The sequence below is a fragment of the Arvicola amphibius genome, chromosome 14 (genome assembly GCF_903992535.2).
Source record: "Arvicola amphibius chromosome 14, mArvAmp1.2, whole genome shotgun sequence".
NCBI classification, from domain to species: domain Eukaryota; kingdom Metazoa; phylum Chordata; class Mammalia; order Rodentia; family Cricetidae; genus Arvicola; species Arvicola amphibius.
In genome coordinates this window covers 8,168,876-8,180,071 of record NC_052060.1, presented here as the reverse complement: position 1 = coordinate 8,180,071, position 11,196 = coordinate 8,168,876, and the positions used below count along the sequence as shown (strand labels likewise).

Below are 11,196 nucleotides of genomic sequence, written 5' to 3'. Positions count from 1 at the left end.
AACTGGGGATCACTACAACATGGGAAGCTCCTTCATCCAAATAGTCAGGCTCTGTTTCACTTTGTCACGGCTCACCTCCAAACCACCCTGGAGGACTTAGAGTTCTCAAAAAACTATCACTGCCTCTTATAAAAATCTGTCAAAAGAAAGATTTCACAGAGCAGGCATGGCAGAATGAGATCTGACTGCCACAAACTGTCTTCTGGCCTCAACATACAAGTCATGGCTCAAACACACCCGCGCCTCCCCAACAAACACAACACAGAAAAGAGTACTTTTTTATTTTGTGTATGTGCGTTTGTGCCTGATTGTATCAGTGTGCAAGATACACACACCTGAGGAGGAGGAGGAGGAGCCTGAGGTGGTCCAGAGAGGGCAGAGTGGATCCCTTGGACAAGGAACACAGACTCGGGTCACCCCAATACCATGTCCCGACGTAGTGTCAGTCTCATGGTGTTTCTGTAGAAGAGAACTGAGAAATCCATACATCAAGAGCCTTGTAAAATGCAGTGGTGGAGACATGAGGTAGGCAGGTTCCAGCGAAGCTGGAGACCTCTGCTGTAGATCTGGCTCTCTTGCTGCCTGGCTTCTCTGACTTCGTGTTAGTGGAAGGTAGGGGTCTCCAGGTACACACTGAAACCAGCAACATGGCTGTTAGGCCTCGGTGGTGAGCAGCCATTGGTTATTTGCGTTTGGAGATAATACAAGATGATTTGTCTTTGATCCTGCAACATTCCATCCAGCTCTCTGCAAGCAAGAAAGTTCACCAAACCGAGGGAGCTAAGGGGATGGGAGTGATGTCACCCCTGGGTGCCATTTGGGGACATGGTCTATGCAGATGAGGGTTGCATAGGGGCTGCCACATCCGCACACACCCTCTGCAGAAATGCAAGGGATTTACAGCCCAGTTTGGAAGGAAGCGCGGGTCCTTGGTGACATCTGGAAGCATGAATCGGGTATGTACATCCGGGTCGATCCTGTAGTGTGAACAGAGAAGTGACCATGTGTTCAGAGCGCAGGGCCCATGGGGCTGAGTCTGGTCTGCAGGACATACTTATCAGGCAGGGGAGATACCATGATCACGTAGGTGGTTTTCCCAGGGTAAGGCTAGCCCAGTGCACTTCGGGGGTGTTGACCCCTGTGATTTCCCCAAATGAGGAAACTCTACTGCATAATTTTTGTTAGTGGGGGCCTGCGTTCACACTCTTCTCTCTTATCCTTGTTAAAAAAATAGATATCTCATTTCTTTTTACTTGGTCTTGTTCTCCTTTTTAAAAATTTTTCTTTTTAGTTTTCTTTTCTATCAGCATTTGCCTAGGTTGTCAACCTTGTGTCTCTGGAGCCAGGCTGGCCTGGTCTGCAAAACAAAAAGAGAAATGATGTGTTTGGGAAATTATGTCCTATGTTTATGAGGACATCCCTTCTATTCTGGATCTTTTGTGTTAAAGTCCAGGGGCACTGTAGGAAACTCTTGTCTTAAATTTTAGTTTGATACTAAAGACCCCCCTTCTTTCCTTCCTGTATTTAATATGCACCAGACCCTGGCTTTGTACCAGCACACCCCTAGCTGAAAGACAGCAACCATTGCTAGGAAGCAATTCTTCTGGTTAATTAAAAACAAAATAAAGCACCCTTTGTGATTTTATTATCTTCCTAACATAAATTGGCTTCAAATGCTCCAGTCTCTTTATAGCCACCAATCCCTCGGATATGGCCTGGGATTCCACCGGGCTCTGCCCGTGGTCCCTGTGGTCTCTAGCCACACTGGCAACCCCAGTCCACTCTCGCCCCTGAGGGTCCCTCTCTACTCCGGGTCAAGTTCATCCATCTCCCTCCAGTCTGGACTCCCTGAGCACTGGCACCACACTAGAGGCCTTTCCCAGTGTCCCCGAGCTGCCAGGTTCATAATGTTCTTGCGTGCTGAGGAGCGGCCTCCTGCTCTGGATGTTTGGCCATGGTGAAGCCTAAATGACAAAGGAGATGCTGCAGGGACTTATCAACCATCTCTTTTGTGCAGCTGGTTAGTGCCTTCTACTGTTGGCTGGAAGGCTGGTGGTTCAAGGCCACTCAGGGACTGCAACTCTTACCCTTAAAAAAAACACTTTTCCAGATTTGCAGCTACTTGTGTGCTGACTTGGCAACTGGAAAGTGCACACTCCTACGTCCTTCTCAGAAATTCCAACGCCTACTAAAAGCCCTACTATATACTATCTCATGAATTTTGCCTGTCACACGTTGTCTGTTTATGTCCTGGCCTCTGGCAGGGAAAACAACAAAGTCAATTTGTATTTTGGGAGTGGGAGTGCTGAGGGGACGCCTGTGGACAACGCCCTCCTGCTGTCTTTGGCTATTTGTGGATGGCGAGAGTGGGAATCCTTTCTTAATAAAGGAAAATAATGGACAGCAAGTCACCAAAGCACAGGAAACAGACTAGATTTTAATAAAACCATTAAACTTTACACCACTGGCTAAAGATATGCATATGACAAGGGCGACCTCAAAGTAATTCCTAATCACAACCTCTAGAACCGATTTCTTTCGAAAACCATGTGATGTGGAAAAACCAAAATAAATCACAGAAACGCGCAGGCCCGTTCCCGTTTGGAAAGGAGTCCCTAACCTGGTGGTGACAGTTTTGGCCTGGTTTGGTGGGCGGCGTCTATGGAAGGCTCTGGGTTTATTTTACTCCCCAGCTCTTCGGAAGGACCCCAGAGCAGTTTGCCCCCTTTCCAGGTGCCCCAGACACCGCGGAGAGGAGGGCTATGGAGGGCTATCAGGTGCTTGGGGGAAATACTGCACCTGCAAGAGTGGCATCACCCCACCGACTTCACAGTTAGCGACTGCCCTCACCACCCAACTGAGGCATGGACGCGTGCACTCGGTTCTGCTCTCAACCCAGTGGCGTTGTAGAAATCACTTCTGCAGCACAGGCAGGTTGAAGGAAGCCTCGGAAACCGGTCCACGCCTGGATGAGCTTTACTGAGACTTGGGTGAGCACCTACTTTAGGGCTCATTGCCCGGCATGTAGTACTCTGTGTTGTGTCTTGAGCAAGCATGGTTTGAATCTGAGTCACGACAATTACCATCTTTCCCGTCTGGCGTGCTGCTTTCTTGCCCCCATGCTCCCACGCCTAGTTAATGTCTTGACACAGACTCCAGTCTCCCTAGTTCAAGTCCCGCTGACATGGAGGAACTCAAACACTATTAGTATAATTTGCAGCTTGGAGTCTTCTCTGTCAATCATGCTGTCTCAGGTGGAATCAAAAAATCTCCTCACCTCAATCACCTTAGGCCCAGGGTATAGTAAGCACCATTCTTTTCTTTTTTAAAGAGTTTTTTTTTTTTTTTTTTTTTAAAAAAAAAAAAAAACAGACCAAAGCTTGTGTTGCACCTCTGAAATTCAGAGAAGTCCAACCTGAGTTTAAGAACCATACCAGCGGGATTAGGAATTTAGGGTGCATCTAAGCAGGACCCTAGGTCTACATTAATAAGGTAGTGCCTCCTGTCCTTTTCTGTCCATACAGGAGACACAGCAAGTCCCCACAGAGGAGGTTTCCTTGGAAGTGCTGCACAGAATTGCACAGAAAGTTCTGCACTTTGATGCCTGTGTGGCTGACTTTTCAGAGAAGGACTGCCCTGTGGTGGTCAGCGCAGGCAACAGTGAGCTCAGTCTCCAGCTGTGACTGACTGGCCAGCAACTCCGTGAAGGCTCTTTCGAGGTTACCTGCATGTGATGCAGGTGGGTTTCCTCCTCTGTGAGTTGAGTTTTGTTTTTGTTTTTGATACAACTTCTAGTGATGTACCTATTACTGATCTGGAACTATGTAGCCCAGTTATCCTTGAACTCATGATCCTCCTGCCTCAGCTTTCCAAGGCCTAGGATTAGCACACCTGACTTTCTTCTGTGACTTGGGATGAGAGGGAAAACCTTCTGAGATGGGACCTGAGAAGCCTTGCAATCCCAGGGTACAGAGGGGTCCACAGCTTGGCGACAATGAAATCAGCCCTAGTCCTATTCCTCTTTAGGTGCCACTCCCCAGTAGCACAAGCAGTCTGAGCCAGGTCAGGGTGAGGTGTGCCTGGAACTGGCTTTTGAATACCTCATGAGCTAAGACTGGTTACAGTGGGTCACCACCACGAGCCCACAGGTGTGAGCCCACAGCTCCCCAAGTCTAGGCTTCAAGGACTCCCTTGGAGTAAGCACCATGTTTGAGCAACACCCCTAGCCCTGGTTTTGGTCGTGTCAGCATGATGCAGGGTCTGAATGTTCCTATCTGGTATTTTGTCTCAGTAATAACACATTAGGTGGGAAAGCTCGTTTTCTATGTTCTGCCCTCCCCTTTATGTGTCCTCCCCACCCCCATTACTCCGTGGTGGCTCCTAGTAATGGAGTCTCAACTGGCCGTTTCCTTAACCAGGCAAGGATTCCAGTGCTAGGACTGGGCTGCATTCAATTCAGTTGTTGGCCAAGGGTGCCCCAGGAAAATCTCCAAACCACCCAGGCTGCTGCTAAGACACAGGGCTGTTCTCCAGAAACTGCCAGCAGGACCCATTGCTGAAGTAACATCCACATATGGAACATGGGGAAGTCAAGCTGGGTCATACAGGAAGCCAGCATCCCTACCTTCTAGTCTATTGGGTGAGAGAAGGTACTCTGTGGGCTATCAAAAGAGAAAAGCAGATGCCAACCAACCCAGTCACAAAATCCTTGACCTACAAAATGTCCTGCCAACAAAATAAGAAGGACAATGGTGGAACTGAACTCGTGGGAAAAGCAAATCAGTGTCTGAATTGGCTTAAGGCCCCCTCCACAAGAAGGAACACACACCCAACAAATGTCTGGGTAACCAAGAAAGAGAGTAGATAGTGGAAAAAAGAAAGAAAGAAAGAAAGGTCAAAGACAGACAGACAGATAAATAGTTGATAGGACAATAGTAGATAGCCCCAAGACCTAGGATAAAACCAAACACTAGTAATATATATATATATATATATATATATATATATATATATATATGTTTTTGCCCTGGGCCTCTGAGCTATCTACTAGTGGGCTATCTATCTGTCTAGCTAGCTAGGTAGCTAGCTACCATCTCTCTCCTTTTTTATAGTTTTGCACAAAAACACTGTCCACAGGAGGTATGTGGCCCCTGATACTGGGTCCTTTTATAACAGCTAGTCAAAGGCTCCTCATAATATTGCTTAGTTAGACTATCAAGAGGGATTCCTACAGATTCAATGCAATGCCCATCAAAATCCCAGCAAAATTCTTCAAAGACCTCAAAAGAACAGTACTCAACTTCATATGGAAAAGCAAAAAACCCAGGATAGCCAAAACAATCCTTTACAATAAAAGAACTTCTGGAAACATAACATTCCCTGACTTCAACCTCTACTACAGAGCTACAGTACTGAAAACAGCCTGGTATTATCATAAAAACGAACAGGAAGAACAATGGAACCAAAGGGAAGACCCAGATATCAATTCACACAAATACCTGATTTTTTTGATAAGGGGACAAAATATATCAAATGGAAAAAAGAAAGCATATTTAACAAGTGGTGCTGGCATAACTGGATATCAACATGTAGAAGAATGAAAATAGACCCATATCTATCACCATACACAACACTCAAGTCTAAATGGGTCAAAGACCTTGACATAAAATTAGCCACACTAAACCTTATGGAAAAGAGATTCGGAAGTACACTTGAATGCATTGGCACAGGAAAGTGGCAGAGGACACACTTTCCCTCGCAATTTACCTCTTCCTTCTCACAGGAGAAGGGGACACAACCCCCATGAGACCATAAGGCTCACCCTTTCCATTTTGTTTTCTTCTGTTTCTGACAGAGCCCCAGGCTGAACTAGCTTGAATTCCTGATTCAATTCAAGATGAAGTCTCAATCCTGAATATCTATGCCCCTAGTATAAAAGCACACACATATGCAAAAGAAACATTACTAGAACTCAAATCACACATCAAACCCGACAAACCAATAGTAGAAGATTTCAACACTCCTCTTTCACCAATGGGCAGGTCAACCAGACAGAAACTTGACAGAGAAATAAGAGAACTAATAGACGTAATGAATCAAATGGACTTTAACAGACATCTATAGAACATTCCACCCCACCAGGACATACACCTTCTTCTCAGCACCTCATGGAACCTTCTTCAAAATTGATCACATACTTGATAACAAAGCAAACATCCACAGATACAAAAAAAAAAAAATGGAGCAAACCACCTGTGTCTTATCAGATAGCCATGGAATAAAGTTAGAATTTAACAACAATATCACCCCCAGAAAGCCTACAAACTCATGGAAACTGAAACAGTCAACTACTGAACCACCTCTGGGTCATGGAAGAAACAAAGAAAGAAATTAAAGTCTTCCTTGAATTCAACGAAAATGAAGACACAACATACCCATACCTATGGGACACTATGAAAGCAGTGCTAAGAGGGAAGTTCAGAGCACTAAGTGCACTCATAAAAAACAAAACAAAACAGAGAAAGCTCACATAAGAGACTTAATAGACTTAATAGCACACCGGAAAGCTCTAGAAAAAAAGGAAGCAGACTCACCCAGGAGGAGTAGAAGACTGGAAATATTCAAACAGAGGACTGAAATCAATTAAATAGAAACACAGAAAACAATCCAAAGAATCAATGAAACAAAGAGCTGGTTCTTTGACAAAATCAACAAGACTGACAAACCCCTATCCAAACTAATCAAAAGGCAGAGAGAGAAAACTCAAATTAAGAAGAACAGAAACGCAAAGGGGGCCATAACAACAGACACTGAGGAAATTCAAAAAATCATTAGGTCTTACTACAAAAGCCTGTAATCCACAAAATGGGAAAATGCAAAAGAAATGGACTTTTTTAAAAAGATAAACACAACATACCAAAATTAAATCAAGACCAGGTGAAAAATTTAAATAGACCTATAAATCACAAGGAAATAGAAGCTGTCATCAAAAATCTTCCCCCGCCAAAAAAAGCCCAGGTCCAGATGGTTTTAGTGCAGACTTCGACGAGAATTTCCAAGAAGAGCTAATACCTACACTCTTTAATGTGTTCCACATCATAAAAACAGAAAAGCCATTGCAAAACTCTTTTTATAAAGCTACAGTTACCCTGATACCAAAACTATACAAAGACCCAACCAAAAAAGAGAATTACAAACCAATCCACTCATGAACATTGATGCAAAAATTCTCAATAAGCGAAACCAAGAACACATAAAAAAATCATCCATTATGATCAAGTAGGCTTCATCCCAGAGATGTAGGGCTGCTTCAACAGACAAAAATCAATCAATGTAATCCATCATATAAATAAACTAAAAAAAAAAAAAACCATATGATCATTGCATTAGATACCAAGAAAACATTTGACCAATTTCAACACCACTTTATGATAAAGGTCTTGGAGAGATTAGGGATACAAGGATCATATCTAAATATAATAAAAACAATATAAAACAAGCTGACAGCTAACATCAAATTAAATGGAGAGAAACTCAAACAATTCCACTAAAATCAGGAACAAGACAAGGCTGTCCACTCTCTCCATATCTCTTCAACATAGTGCTTGAAGTTCTAGCAATAGCAATAAGACAACATAAGGAGATGAAGGGGATTCAAATTGGAAAGGAAGAAGTCAAACTTTTGTTATTTGCAGATGATATGATAGTGTACATAAGTGACCCCCAAAACTCCCACAGCTCATAAATATCTTCAGTGATGTGGCAAAATACAAGATCAATTCAAAAATGTCAGTAGCCCTCCTATACACAAAGGATAAAGAAGCGGAGAGGAAAATCAGAGAAACACCACCTTTCAAGATAGCCACAAATAGCATTAAGTATCTTTGGGTAACACTGTCAAAAAAAATGAAAGATCTATTTGACAGGAACTTTAAGTCTTTGAAGAAAGAAATTGAAGAGAATACCAGAAAATGGAAAGATCTCCCATGCTCTTGCATTGGTAGGATCAAATTAGTAAAAATGGCAATTCTACCAAAGGCAATCTGTAGATTCAATGCAATCCCCATCAAAATCCCGACAAAATTCTTCACAGACCTTGAGTTAACAATAATCAACTTTATATGAAAAAACAAAAAAACCCAGGATAGCTAAAACAATCCTATACAATAAAGTATCTTCCGGGGTCATTACTATTCCTGACATCAAACTCTGTTATAGAGCATCAGCAATGAAAGTAGCTTGCTATTGGCATAAAAAACAGATACGTTGACCAATGGAATCGAATTGAAGAGTCAGATATGAATCCACAAACCTATGAACATCTGATTTTTGACAAAGAAGCTAAAATTATACAATGGAAGAAAGAAAGCATCTTTAACAAATGGTGCTAGCATAACTGGATGTCAACCTGTAGAAGAATGAAAATAGATCCATACCTATCACCATGCACAAAACTCAAGTCCAAATGAGGATTAAAGACCTCAATATAAATCATACCACACTGAACCTGACAGAAGAGAAAATGGAAGTAGCCTGCAATACATGGGCACAGGAGACCTCTTCCTATGTATAACCCCAGTAGCACAGCCAATAAGAGCAACATTGAATAAATGGGACCTCCTGGAACAGAGAAGCTTCTGTAAAGCAAAAGACACTGTCATTAAGACAAAAAGTCAATCTACCAAATGGGAGAAGATCTTCACCAACCCCACATCAAAGGTCTGGTCTCCAAAATATATAAAGAACTCAAGAAACTAGACCTTAAAATTCTAAATAACCCAATTACTGAACTGAACATAGAATTCTCAACAGAAGAATTTCAAATGGCCAAAAGATTCTTAAGGACATGTTCAACTACCTTAGCTATCAGGGAAATGCAAATCAAAACAACTTACACCTGTCAGAATGGCTAAAATCAAAAACACCAATGATAGCCTATGCTGGAGAGGATGTGGAATAAACAGGGACACTCATCCATTTCTTGTGGGAATGCAAACTTGGGCAACCACTTTGGAAATCAGTGTGCGGATTCTCAGAAAGTTGGAAGTCAACCTACCTCAGGATCCAGCAATCCCACTCTTGGGAATATACCCAAGAGAAGCCCAATCCTACTATAAAAGCATTTGTTCAAGTATGTTTATAGCAGCATTATTTGTAATAGCCAGAACCCGGAAACAACCTAGAAGCCCCTCAATGGAAGAATGGATTCAGAAAGTGTGTCACATCTACACATTAGAGTACTACTCAGCGGTAAAAAAAAAAAAAAAAAAAAAACAAAAAAAAAAACCGACATCTTGAATTTTGCATGCAAATGGATGGAAATAGAAAACACTATCCTGAGAATACCCAGACCCAAAAATATGAATATGGTATGTACTCACTCATTAGTGGATTTTAGCCATAAAAAGGGACATTGAGCCTATAGTTCACGATCCTAGAGAAGCTAAGTAATAAGGTGAACCGAAAGAAAAACATGTATAGATCCTCCTGGAAATTGGAAGTAGACAAGATCGCTAGGAAAAAGTTGGGAGCATGCGGATCCGGGTGATGTGGGGGGAAGGGGAGAGGGGGAGAGAGAAGGGAGAAGGGGAGGGTTTGGGTAGAGCTTGGGGGAATGGAATGGTTGAGATGGAGGAAGGATGGATATGGGAGCAGGGAAGGAGATATCTTAATTGAGGGAGCCATTTTGGGGTTGGCAAGAGGCTTGGCTCTGGAGGGATTCCGAGGATTCCATGGGGATGACACCAGCTAGGACCCTGGGCAGTGAAGGAGAGGGTGCCTGAACTGGCCTTGTCCCGTAGTTAGACTGATGGCTATCTTGAATATCACCATAGAACCTTCGTCAGGCGACAGAAGGAGATAGAGACAGAGTCCCACATCAGAGCAATGGACTGAAATCTCAAGGTTCAGTTGAAGAGCAGAAGGAGGGAGAAGATGACCAAGAAAGTCAGGACCACGAGGGGTTGGTCCACCCACTGAGACAGTGTACTTGAGCAAATGGGAGCTCAACAAAGCCAGCTGGACTGGGAGTGAACCAGCATGGGATCAAACTGGACCCTCTGAATGTGGCTGACAATTGGGGCTGACTGAGAAGCCAATGATAATGGCACTGGGATTTGCCTTTACTTTATGTCCTGGCTTTTGGGGATCCTATTCTATTTGGATGCACATCTTCCTAAGCCTGGATAGAGGGAGGAGGGCCTTGGACTTCCCACAGGGCAGGGTACCCTGCCCTCTCTTAGGACTGGAGGGGGATGGGGATGGGAAGAGGGAGTGAAAATTTTGATTGGTATTATTTATAAAGTAATTTTAAAAAGAAAGTTGTTACTAGGAAATAATGAAAAAAAAGAAAATAGGTATTGGCTTTTAGAAATTATTCGTTAGGAAATTAGGTACTGTGTTAATGAGAAAACATAGAGAATTTGAAATTTGGAGTTTTTTGCCTGAAAGCCAGAGCATTTTTGGTAACTGTCAAAATCTAGGTTGGTACTCCACTCCAGCCTTTTTTCCCCTTGGTTCCTGTACTTAACATGCACCAGACCCTGACTCTGGAACAGCACATCCCTTCTCAAAGCATGTTTTAAATTCAGTAAGTACTTTACCCCTAATTGATACCCTTGTTGGAAAGCAATTCTCCTGTTTTTTTGTTTTTTGGGGCTTTTTTTGGAGTGTGGTGGGGTTGTTTTTGTTTTTGCTGTTGTTGTTGGGGCTGGCTCACTTGCTGCCTGACTTCTCTGACTTCCTGTTGATGGAAGATAGGGATCTGTCTCTACACAGGGAAACCAGCGACAAGGCTGTTAGCCCAAGGCTGTGAGCAGCCATCGACTATTTGGAAACTGGGGCTAATTCAAAATGATTCGTCTCTGATCCTGCAACACTCCATCCAGCTCTCCTCAAGCAAGCAAGTTCACCAAGCAAATGTGGCAAAGAGGATGCCTGTGATGTCACCCCTGGGTGCCGATTGGAGGCGTGGTCTATGCAGATGAGGGTCGCACAGGGCCTGTCCAGTCCACACCATCTGAGGAAACAAGATGGATTTCCAGAGCCACTTGGAAGGGTTCGCTGGTCTGCGGGGTACAGAGAGTCGAAGGAATGGGGTGCGCGTCCAATAAGGTCCTGGAGTATGCACGGCGAAGACACCCTGTGTTCAGAGCGCATGGCCGGTTGTGCTGAGTCTGGGCTGCAGGACAGCAAAGC

The 11,196-nt window shown here is 43.5% G+C and overlaps 1 non-coding gene across 1 annotated transcript; it reads left to right on the top strand.

Annotated features, from left to right (window-relative positions):
* Positions 1-1,050: 1,050 nt before the first annotated feature.
* LOC119801532 lies at positions 1,051-1,213 on the top strand. The gene has a single exon (XR_005283222.1). It is a non-coding gene; the product is annotated as a U1 spliceosomal RNA (small nuclear RNA).
* The last annotated feature ends 9,983 nt before the right edge of the window (positions 1,214-11,196 follow it).